Source organism: Solanum dulcamara, chromosome 9 (genome assembly GCF_947179165.1).
Source record: "Solanum dulcamara chromosome 9, daSolDulc1.2, whole genome shotgun sequence".
NCBI lineage: Eukaryota > Viridiplantae > Streptophyta > Magnoliopsida > Solanales > Solanaceae > Solanum > Solanum dulcamara.
Window position 1 is genome coordinate 44,949,492 of NC_077245.1, and position 13,302 is coordinate 44,962,793.

A 13,302-nucleotide genomic window follows, 5' to 3' on the forward strand; every position below is an offset into this window, starting at 1 on the left:
TGATTTAAAGTTGGCAGCGGTAGTCTTCGCATTAAAGATTTACAGGCATTACTTATATGGAGCCCATTATGAGATCTACACTGACCACCGTAGTCTTTAGTACATACTCTAGCTGAGGGATAATTTGAGACAGCGCAGGTGGTTGGAGTTGCTGAAGGACTATGATGTCACTATTCTTTATCACCCGGGCAAGATAAATGTAGTAGCAGATGCTTTGGGCAGGAAGGCGGTGAGTATGGGGAGTTTGACATTTGTATCAGTTGAGAAGCGACCTTTAGCTTCATACATTCAGTCCTTAGCTAACTAGATAGTTCGTCTTGAAATTTCTGAGCCAGGCAGGGTACTTACTTGTGTAGAGGCTAGGTTTTCCTTAATGGAGCATATTCGGGCACAGCAATTTGAGGACCCACAGCTAAGGGTGATTCGGGATAAGGGACTCAGTGGAGAGTCTAGGAAGGCAACCTTAGATCCAGAGGGAATTTTAAGGATTGAGGGTCGTATCTGTGTTCCTAGAGTTGGAGATCGAGTCAGGCTCAACCTTATGGAGGCCCATTATTCTAGATATTCCATTCATCCTAGTGTAGGGAAGATGTAATGTGACCTATGGCAACATTACTGGTGGTGTGGAATGCAGCGAGATATTACAGCTTTTGTGGCTAGGTGCTTGAACTGTCAGCAGGTTAAGTTCGAGCATCAGAGGCCAGGTGGTTTGACCCAGCGACTACCCATTCTAGAGTAGAAGTGGGAGCAGATAGGTATGGAATTTATAGTAGGTTTACCACGTACCTCCTGAGGTTTTGATTCTATTTGGGTCATCGTAGATCGATTGATAAAGTCTTCTCACTTCTTACCGGTCTAGACTACCTACACCTCACAAAGGTTGGCTCAGATTTACATCCGAGAGGTGGTACGATTGCATGGGGTGTCAGTATCTATTATTTCAGACCATGTTACTTAGTCCACTTCTCAATTTTGGGGTCTATACAGAGAAATTTGGGTACCCGAGTTCAGCTTACCACAATTTTCCACCCCCAGAATAACGGTCAAACAAATAGGAACATTCAGGTCTTGAAAGACATGCTACGGGCCTGTGTTATTGATTTTAGGGTCATTGGGATTAGTCCTTGGCTTTGACAGAGTTCGCATATAATAATAGTTACCATCGAGCATTGAGATGGCTCCCTTTAAGGCATTCTATGGTAGGAGATGTCATTCCCCAGTGGGCTAGTTTGATGCCTTTGAGGTTAGTCCTTGGTATACTGATTTACTGCGTGATTCAATGGACAGAGTTTGTATGATTCAGGAGAGGCTCCGTCCTTCCCAGAGTAAGCAGAAAAGTTATGCTGATCAGAGGGTGGGCATTTGGAGTTTATAGTTGGAGACTGTGTATTCCTATGAGTGTCGCCCATAAAGGGCATGATGAGATTTGGGAAGAGGGGTAAGCTTAGCCCCAGGTTTATTGGACCTATTGAGATCTTGAGATGGGTAGGGTAAGTAGCTTATGAGTTGGTCTTTCCCCCAGTATTTTCTGGTGTTCACCCTGTGTTCCATGTTTCTATGTTTCGGCGATACGTTCTAGATAGGTCTCATGTGCTTCAATGGGATTAAATTCAGTTTGATGAGTCCTTAGCCTTTAAGAAGGATCCTGTGGCTATTTTGTACAGACAGGTAAGGAAGTTGAGGTCTAAGGAGATTCCATCAGTGAAAGCCCAGTGGAGGCATCGTCCAGTCGAGGAGGCTACTTGGGAGACCGAGCAGAACATGTTGACCCGATATCCTCATTTTTTTGAACCACCTGGTACTTTTCATCTTTGACTTTTGAGAATGAAAGTCCTTTTAGTAGTGGATGTTGTAATGACCTCCAAGGTTATTTTCATTCTTTTGCATGTTTTTACCATTCTACCCCTTCTCGTAACTTCTTTGTAGATCTTATGTGATGATGGGATGGGTAGCATGCTCCCCAAGGTATTCGGTTGAGTTTTGAGTTGTTTTGTCCATTTTTTAGACTTAAGGTTTGAATGAGTTGACTTTAGTCAACATTTGGAAATTCGGGTGTCGTATGAGAATTTTGACGGTTTTATCAGCTCCGGAAGGTCCATTTTTGTCTAGAAGGAAGGTTAGTTTGGGTTTTGGAGTCTTTGTTTTGAGTTTGTGCAATTTATCATTTTAACTTTAAAGTTTTGGCCAAGTTTGACTTCGGTTAACATTTTGAGTAAATGCACTCGGATAAAAATTATGTCAGCGTGGTTAGCTCCGAAAAGTCGAATTTGTTCTAGAATGACTTTTGGTTCAATTCCCGAGGTGATCTCATTGAATTTTACTCCTTTTGTGCATTTTGAAGGCTTTCTTTTGAAAGTGTTGATTTTGGTCAACATTTCGACGAAATGACCTCCGTTGGGAAATCCATCGATTTTATTGGGTCCGCAATGCCATTTTGTCATGACCAAATTTCTTAGGCTGTGATGGCACCTTCTAACACCCACAATTAGGGTAGCCTAACCCTTAATCCTTAGCCTAGAACCAAAGGCAACCGGCTATCAAGCGGAAGATGAATAAATAAAGTAGAAATTAATTACTAATGAGAAGAAAGAGAACAACTGAAATAACTCAAGAAACCTCCCCAAGACCTGACATCAATCAGTAATCGAGTATCTAAAATAAATATGAATACAAGGCTTTTACAAGTACAATAAGAGTATAGACAGTTTTCGAAAGAAAGTAAAGACTAGTCTTATTCCAATATGGATGGAAATCAGCAACTCCGGATGCCAAGAGCTCACCAAATCTCTGAGTCAGAAGCTGCTCCGCACCAGTACAAATTAACGGCGAGAGCCCGTGCTATGATATGCAGGGGGCAGAAGTGTAGTATGAGTACCAAGCGAATGGTACTCAGTAGGCATAGGCCGACTGAGCTCCACAGATAAAGCAAGTATAATTCACAAGTAATCAGGAAAATAAAGCACAAGTAAACAAATAAGATCTAACACAGAGTGAAGCAGGAAATGATAGTAAAGAGGTACGATACATATAACTATAGAAAACAGAGTCAAAGAACGCACCTGCACGCACAAGCCACAACCTATTTACAGAAAGGAGCACTAAAGGAGCCAACTAATCAAGGACGGAAATACTGTCTATCACAGCTAATCACATATGTACTAAGAACCAAACCAACTTATTCTAACAGGAAAACTCCAACAACAACAACCCAGACTAAGACACCCTGCAACCCAACTATAAGTACAATAAGAGCTAAGAATAGGTAAAATCAGACAATAACTGAATGGACAGCAATACCCTCAGAAGGTACAAACAATAACGAACATACCCCATCCCCCATAAAATTGAGGGACCATACCATACAAGTATACTAGTGATAGGCTATGCTAATGAACGCAAGTTTATAGTAAAATCCAGTAACATCATCGATGACTCTCAAAGATCAACATTAACAAGTGTATAGACCCAACCCGACCCCTAGCCTGCTTGTTGGGACAAATGTGGCTCCCTCATCTAGTTCAGTGGTGCACTGGCCAAAGAGGTCTATAGGGGATGCGGGAAGTCCGTATACACTGCCTGGGCCTAAATATACATATAATATCCCCCTTGTAGTACTGGAGAGTGAGAAGCCAAGCCGATCTAGAAAGGGAGACGCCATGTTGGATATCGGTAAATTAGTACTCTCAACCATGAGCACCCTAAAAAGGGGCTGCCTAGCCATCCATTACACTCCCAGGGGCATAGCCCAGCTAGAAAAAGTAACCAAGGGCATCGGGGAGTCAAGAAAGGGCGTCAATGCGCTGACTAGCCAAGTAAAATTGAGCACATCCCAGATGCCTCTAATGCCTGAAGTAGAAAAAGGAGCACGTCCCCAATGCCTCATAAGTTTCAAAACCAGTGACCAAGTATCTAGGTGGTACGACTCCCATTAAAACCAATTCAAAAATAGTAAAAACGTGGAAAGCCTTCTTAAAAGTGGTAGTGAAAAATCCAATCTCAATACCAAGATCGTACCACAAAATGAGTAAATATACTCAATCAAATGCAAGCATGTCATCACAGCATCCAAACAAAATACATGCAACCATAAAGGAAATACCAAGTCCTAACACACCAACAAGTCAAGGGACTAACCTGGGATCCAATCGCTCCTTGGATACGGCCTGGGGCCGAACAATAGATAACAAGTAAGATGGCATAATAAGCCTACCGCTAAACAAAAGAGAAAAAATCAAAACATGGCTCAGAATCATATAGGGGGAGAAATATATCTAGGATCGACGTCTTACCCCAAAATATGCCACCTCAGCTCCCAACAAGCATAACTATGCCAAACCTATGGCTACGACAAGCCCCATACATCCCAAGCACTAGTATAAAGGGTATCCTATCTATAATAAGCCCTACCAGAAGCTACGCCTAGATAAGAAGGAAATAAACACCTGATAAAAGCACCTAAGGCTCAAACCTAGTCTAAGGCCATCATAGTAATCCTAAACAGGATAATAATTCTAAGTCAACACCACAACCAAGGCCCACAGCCTAATCTAAGGATTTCACGGGGCTATTCTAGCCTAAAGCTCACCAAGGAAAAAGAAAATGGATTAGGATGAAGAGAACTCTAATCACGGAAAATACTTACCTAAGACATATGTAGAATATGCTACACGATATCTAATAGATTCTAGTCAAAAGGGGAAAACCGTAGCCTAACTCGAAGCTGAACATGCGGGCTTCAAATCCATCAAAATGACACTCTCGACCTCCGAATCACATCCAATCTCCACCATGCTAACAAAATTGTAATCATCTCATCTATACGAACATTTTGACACTAATTTTACATTTTTTGGAAATGGACCCAAAATCGGGTCTAAAACAGAATTATGGAACCTGCATCAAAAATTCTAAATTCAACTCCTTAAAAGGTACATTTGAGCTTAGATAACTTGTCTTCCATCTTATAGCACAATTCGACACTCAAAAAGTACAAAATTCAGCTCATGTATAATTTTACCATTAAAGGATAATTCAAGAAGGAGGGTAGTTCCTTAAGGATGGAATTTACCTAAAACGACATCAACGGATGAAACTAATCACACCACGACGTTCCTTTCATAAAAAAACCACAATTTAGCCTCAAGAAATACTGAAAATGGAGAGAAAATGATCAAGAAGCAAACCCCCAAAACCCATCAAAATTCCAACTCGAAAATACTAAAAGACAGCAGCTTAAACATCAAATTTACCTCCAATAAAACTTCTAATGCAGTCCCCGATCTCATCAACATGTTCCTGTTGGAATTCAATTGAAGTTAGACCTTTGAATCCCTAAAATCGGGTTTATATGAACAAGAAATTAATTCCCAAGGTTCTTAAAGATTTCACTTTGAAAGGACTCAATGCAGCATCTAAAATCAATATTTTACCTCAATCGAATACCCCAAATCAGTTTCTAATCTCCCCAACTCATTCTACTCAAAAAATCTCACAAGTTTTCCTTTTGAATCACCCAATTTGGAGCTCTAGAACTCAAGTTATGGAGTTTTGAAGTTAGAAAAAATACACAAAAATGGATTTTTAACTTGCACCAGCAGTGCACTACTGCACCCTCTTTTTGGCACAGTCCAACACCTCCGACAGAAAGCTCGGGATTCGTTTGGAACGTCGTATGTAAAAATGAAATATGCTACCCCATCAAATTCGATATTTCAGACTCAATGGAGAATTTGAAATTCTGATACGAGGTCATTTTAACAAAAAGTGGATCCCGCACTCAAGTGTCATTAAGCCAAATTTCACAACTGGCCTTGGAATTAGACTGAAAGCCTCAGGAAGTGAACGAAGGGTATTTCTATACCAAACTCAACATTCTGAAACTAATCGTGCTATCGGAATTTTCATCTGAGCACATTTTCTAAGAATGTTGATCAAAGTCAACCATAGGCTAATTTTCAAAGTTAAAAATGTCAAATGGTACCAAACTCGTATTGATTGCCTCGATACTCTTATAAAAAGTTGCAGAAACTGGCACCAAGACTTGACCACAAAGCCATCATGGGCTGCGGTAAGCACTATAGACCGTGGTGAGCAACTGTGGTAGAGATTTAGAGAGTCAGACATGTAGAAAAGGAACCATGATGGAGGAACAAGAACCGTGGTGAGCACCATGGGCTGTGAAGTACTCTACGGTGACCCCTTCCCAAAGCCCTCAGAAACCATCCCACGTCAAGGACCACAGACGACCACCATGGGCCATGGAGCTCATCATAGATCATGATGTGATCCGTGATGGTCAGTCCTACAAGTCCTCCTATAGGACCTGCACCACGGACAAGTTTCACGAGCCGTGATGCTCTAAACGTACCATTAAGGTCTTCTGTGAAGGAACTTTAGAGACCTACCCTGGAGGCTTTTCAAGGACCGTGAAGGGGTCCCCGTGAAGTCAGTTTTGGACAGATTTTAAAAGGAGAATTTTGGTCTTTTCCTGCGTTTTAATTCAAAATAGAGTCATTTTGAAGGCAGAATTCTCTCATCTAAAGACCTTAAACCCTCTAAAACCCTCATTCTTCACACTTAGCCTCAAGACACACAAATTCTCTCCTCTCAAACTCTCCCAAGAACTTGAAGCCAAGCTAGGGTTTCATTTTAAGGCATCTTCAAGTCTCTTTTCCTTCTCAAGCTTTCATTAGGAATTTTGTTTCTCCAAGGTATGTGGATTTCATCCTGGGTTCTTCCACCCATGGAACCCAAATGTTTTCTCAATATAGTATTTTAAATTCAAAATGATGAAATCTCATGGGCTTTTATATGATGATCTCAAATGCATAGCTTATTGGTTATTTAAAGTTTATTTAAATAAATTGATATGTATTAACTGTCAATTTCACAAAATGATTGATTTATCAAGACTCTTATATGAAGACTTGAGAGTAGCATTAAATTATAAATGGTGGGTTGTTTAAGATGTTTTAATTAATGCATTTCCATCACTCTCATGTATCCAAGTATTGTTTTTAAATATATTTAAAGGTTATGTCAAATAAACCCGCCTAGTTTTCTTATGTTGAAATGAAGTTGCATTGAAAGATTGACTCCAAATGAAAGTTTATGAAGTAAATGTTGACAATTAAGGGAGTCTTATGAAATGATTTAATGAGGATGAAAGGGATTCTTATCCAAAGAAAGGATTCAATATGAAAGACAATTCTCACATATTTAAATCAAATGAAATGTTCTAATGAGCTATTCCACCTAATGATGATTTGATGTCTAAACTTGTATAGAAGTTTATGCTATTATGATATCTAAATGTTATTCCATGAGATTGACCTAGCACCGAATGTAGCATGTAGATGAGGACTCGACCAAAGTGGTCCTTAAGTAAAGTCTCATATTGCATTAACTATGCGCCAAAATAGGAGCCCTTGTAGGCTATTTATGCGAGTGGATCTATGTTTAGACATTAAAGTTAAAGTTAAAAAAGTGATTACAGTTGACGGAGTTATACCAGAAAAGTAGTCTCCCCGTGCCAATGTACGGGGTTATGCTGGATTCCATGTAATAGCTCTCATGGTCTTAAATATCGGTTACAGTCATCTTTTCCCAAAATAAATATTTTAAAGTTTTCATATGATAACTTCTCATGCATGCATTCACTAATGCATATTGCTTATAAATGTACTAATATTCTTCCTTGTATAGCAAACACACATACTTAGTATATTCAAAGTATTAATGTATATTGTTTCCTATTTGATATCACTATGTAGGGACCGGAGTTGATACACACTCTCCTCCCCATGGCTAAGTTCAATTGTTGAAGGCTACTACTATTTGGTGAGTACCCATGTTTTGGAAACAACATTCATATCTTTCTAGCTTATGTTATGTATAGACTATTAAGTTACTTTTGGTACTTTTCACTTATATCTTGAGGGTTAGTTAGGGACATGTCTTAGTCATAGCCAAGTCTTTAAAGTAAAAGGTATGGTTGGACAAAATGTATAATGTTCAAATGAATTTGACTCTTATTCTATGTGGAATCCCTTAGTCCCGTTATCCCTTATGGATGCACTAGCTAAGTCATTTAATACAACCTATGGGGGCATGTAGTTTGGGACAAGAGATTGCTACTAAAGACTCCCTTACTAAGCCTCCACTTCAAAGTCCTCTTGGTGCTAAGTCAAATACCAAAGGGACAGATAAAATCGATCATCATCATATTATTAGGAAATACAATAATCATATACCAATCAACATAATAAAATAATATAAAAGCAGCTCCTTTAAATCATGATTTTATGAAATAGTTCATATAGTTACTAACCTTTCTACGCATCTAAAATCATGATTTAATTCATATTGTGATAAAATCTTTCACAATTCATTGATACATAATTTAAAACATCCTTGAAACATCATTTATTACTTTCATAAAACATTCATAAATCTTTAAAGTTCATGATCATAATTCGTAGGTGAAAATCATATACATAGAGCATGGGTCCAAGTGAAATCAATTGAAAATCATGTCTTAAAGTGAATTCATTTATAATAAGGTAGAACACTATCATTTGAATCAAAATAGAAAGGACCCAAGAAGAATTAACATGAAACCCTCATTGAATTGGGTGAAATTTAATTTGTAGAATTTAGTTTCTTTGGGAGCCAATGGATTCAAGGAAATCCATTTATAAATTCCCACATACCTGGGTAATCAAAGCCTTAAATAAATGGAGGTTGAACTTGACTTGAAGCTTAAACTCTAACTTGACTTGGCAAAGAGGATTTGGAGAAAATTCCTAGAGAGAAGATTTTGTATCTTTGGAGAATGAGAGTGAATAAGAGCTTAGAAATCAAATATACTCCCTTAATTAAGTACACAATGATAGGTTAGGGGTTAAAATAGTAGGTAATGACTAAAGTACCCCTTGAAAACTTAACTGATTTACTCCCAATATGGATCCTTATACGGTCCGTACAAGTTCCCATGGAACGTATAGATGTCCGTGGAAAGAGATGAGTTCTGTCTTCTAGAGGTTGATGTTCACGAGGCTCTTCACGCGCCGTATTGATCATCATGGGTCGTGTAACAACTCATGGAATGCATGAATCTTGGGTTTCTAAAGGGTCAGCATCCACGGAGGGTCTACAATTTGTGGAACCTCTCCTTGTACAAAGTCCTTCTATGGGCCATGTAACCTTGCACGGGTCGTGTAACCTTGTACGGTCCATAGAAGGTCTCATCCAAGTCATCAGTGGCTAAACTTTTCCATGTCTAAGTCTTCTCCATTCTACTGCTCGTGCACCCTTCCACAGTCTATACAAGGGCTCGTGGAACCAGTGCATATATTAGTGCTTTTGAAATTTTCTTTTCATTCAAACCTTCCTACTTCTAGGGTATTACAATATCTCCCCCTTAGAAACATTCTTCCTCGAATAAGACTCAAGATAGCATGAAAAAAGTAGGAAAAGAGAACTAATAAACCAACATGAATGCAATGAAACATAAAATGCATAAACCAAGGAGTAATCACTATTGTTAATTTATCTTCGAACCATGATGGAGGACCTAGGACCGTGGTGAGCACCATGGGACATGAAGTACTCTACGATGGCCCCTTCCCAAAGCCCTCATAAACCATCCCAAGTTAAGTACCACAGACGACCACCATGGGTAGTGGAGCATATCATGAACTGTGATGTGATCTATGATGGTCACTCCTGCAAGTCCTCCTGTAGGACCTACACCATGGCCATGTTTCATGGGCCGTGATGCTCTAAACATACTATTAAGGTCTTCCATGAAGGAACTTCAGAGAGATACCCTAGAGGCTTTTCAAGAACTTTTCCCAAGTCAAACACCACAGGACACCACTGCAGGCCGAGGTGAGCACCCAGAACATAATGGGATCCCCGTGATGTCAGTTTTGGATAGATTTTACCTGCGTTTTAATTCAAAATAGAGTCATTTTGAGGGAAGAATTCTCTCATCTAAAGACCTTAAACCCTCTAAAGGCCTCATTCTTTACACTTAGCCTCAAGACACACAAATTCTCTCCTCTCAAACTCTCCCAAGAACTTGAAGCCAAGCTAGGGTTTCATTTTAAGGCATCTTCAAGTCTCCTTTCCATCTCAAGCTTTCATTAGGGATTTTGTTTCCCCAAGGTATGTGGATTTCATCCTGGGTTCTTCCACCCATGGAACCCAAATGTTTTCTCAAAATAGTATTTTAAATTCAAAATGATGAAATCTCATGGGCTTTTATATGATGATCTCAAATGCATAGCTTATTGGTTATTTAAAGTTTATTTAAATAAATTGATATGTATTAACTGTCAATTTCACAAAATGATTGATTTATCAAGACTCTTATATGAAGACTTGAGAGTAGCATTAAATTATAAATGGTGGGTTGTTTAAGATGTTTTAATTAATGCATTTCCATCACTCTCATGTATCCAAGTATTGTTTTTAAATGTATTTAAAGGTTATGTCAAATAAACCCGCCTAGTTTTCTTATGTTGAAATGAAGTTGCATTGAAAGCTTGACTCCAAATGAAAGTTTATGAAGTAAATGTTGACAATTAAGGGAGTCTTATGAAATGATTTAATGAGGATGAAAGGGATTCTTATCCAAAGAAAGGATTCAATATGAAAGACAATTCTCACATATTTAAATCAAATGAAATGTTCTAATGAGCTATTCCACCTAATGATGATTTGATGTCTAAACTTGTATAGAAGTTTATGCTATTATGATATCTAAATGTTATTCCATGAGATTGACCTAGCACCGAATGTAGCATATAGATGAGGACTCGACCAAAGTGGTCCTTAAGTAAAGTCTCATATTGCATTAACTATGCGCCAAAATAGGAGCCCTTGTAGGCTATTTATGCGAGTGGATCTATGTTTAGACATTAAAGTTAAAGTTAAAAAAGTGATTACAGTTGACGGAGTTATACCAGAAAAGTAGTCTCCTCGTACCAATATATGGGATTATGCTGGATTCCATGTAATAGCTCTCATGGTCTTAAATATCAGTTAGAGTCATCTTTTCCCAAAATAAATGTTTTTAAGTTTTCATATGATAACCTCTCATGCATACATTCACTTATGCATATTGCTTATAAATGTACTAATGTTCTTCATTGTATAGCAAACACACATACTTAGTATATTCAAAGTACTAACGTATATTTTTTCCTATTTGATATCACTATGTAGGGACCAGAGTTGATACACACTCTCCTCCCCATGGCTAAGTTCAATTGTTGAAGGCTACTACTATTAGGTGAGTTCCCATATTTTGGAAACAACATTCATATCTTTCTAGCTTATGTTATGTATAGACTACTAAGTTACTTTTGGTACTTTTCACTTATATCTTGAGAGTTAGTTAGGGATATATCTTAGTCATAGCCAAGTCTTTAAAGTAGAAGATATGGTTGGACAAAATGTATAATGTTCAAATGAATTTGACTCTTATTCTATATGGAATTCCTTAGTCCTGTTATCCCTTATGTTTCCACTTATTTTGATTATCATCACCGATGAAAAGCTTAATAAATGCTAAGAGTCTTGGGTGAGGTACTTCTATGTGCTTCAGTCGCCATGTCACTTCTAGTCCCTAAGCTTCAATCATGACAAACTTAGTATCATAGCTTGAGGTTTTGAAATGGTCATCAGAGTCCAACATACCGTGATAAATAGGGTCTTATTCATTATTTTAAACACACCATAACTATGAATAGGATACTATAGGACGTTTAGGAATGTTTTTACTTCCTTCAAATTCATGTTGTGCCTTAGAGTGTACTAAGTCTTACTCTAACTAACAACCCATTTTGTGTTCTCTAGATAATACCTCAGGGAAGATCATCTCCAAGAGAAGGGATTGATGTTGAGGACCAAGCTCCTCCGATTCCCAATGCTCCCTATGATTAGAAAGGGTTAACCCATGTGAAATTCCACAATATCATCACATTGTTGGCTCAAGCCATATCCAACCAAGGGAATCAAGGGGTTCCTCCTCCTTAAGTACAGAATTTGGCTTCCAGGATTTAGGATTTCCAAAGAATAAATCCGCTCGAGTTTCATGGTTCTAAAATAGATAAGGATCCTATGGATTTCATCGATGGAGTGTACGGGATTATGGGTATCATGGGTGTGCCTCAAAATGAGAAGGTCGAGCTAGTGGCCTATCAACTCAAAGGTCTAGTATGAGTTTGGTACGAATAATGTGTTGTTGAGAGGGATGAAGAAATGGGGCTGATAAGATGGGTAGAGTTCAAGGGTACCTTCCTAGATCGATTCTTTCCATTGGAGCTAAGGCAGGCAAAAATCCAAGAGTTCATCAACCTTTGTCAAGAGAGTATGAGTGTAAGGGGGTATGCCCTTAAATTGAAGAAGAGAAGTTGAGGGAGAGGTCCAGAGGGTTCAAGAAGTCTAGAGTGGATGGTGGAGGGTTCAACCCTCAAAGGTCCAATTATGGTAACAATGGAAAAGGCCAAGGCGGGAAATAGTTTATGGGACAAGGTTCCACTAACACTTCTCCTCCAATGTTCAAAAAGTACAAGGGGGATAACCTAGTGATCCCAAAAGACAATGATGGTGCTCAAGCGTTCCCCGCTAGGGGGCTAACCCAGTGGTCCTAAGAGACAATATTGGTGCTCAAGCATTCCCCGCTTGTAAGAAGTGTGGAAAGACTCATAAAGAGGAATGCTTAGCCGGCTCCAATGCATGCTTCAAGTGTAGAAAACCGGATCATCATGCTCAGGATTGTAGAGGTGGTGGTGGTGGTAGTCCTCAAGTCCAAATTGTTCATGGTCAACAAGCTCAAGGAGGTGGCTAACGCACCAACTGCTTCTATCCCTTTCATGGGAGGTAAGAGGTTGAGGAAGCACCAAATATCATTATCGGTATATTAAAAGTCTTTGCTTTTGATGTGAATGCATTGCTAAATCCAAGTGCAAACTTGTCATTTGTTACTCCATTCTTAGCTAATAGGTTTATTTATTGCCCGTAATATTAATAGATCCTTATTTGGTGTCTACCCTCATTGGTGAGTTGGTTGTTGCTATAAAGGTCTATAAGAGATATCCCATGTTTATCTTGCATAAAGTTATTTCGTGTGATCTCATAGAGCTTGACATGGTAGATTTTGATGTTATATTGGAGATATATTGGTTATATGCATCTTATGCTTCCATAGATTGTTGGACTCATCGATTCAAGTTTCAATTCCCAAATAATTTTATTCTTGAATGGAAGAATCATGATTCGGTAGTGAAGGGT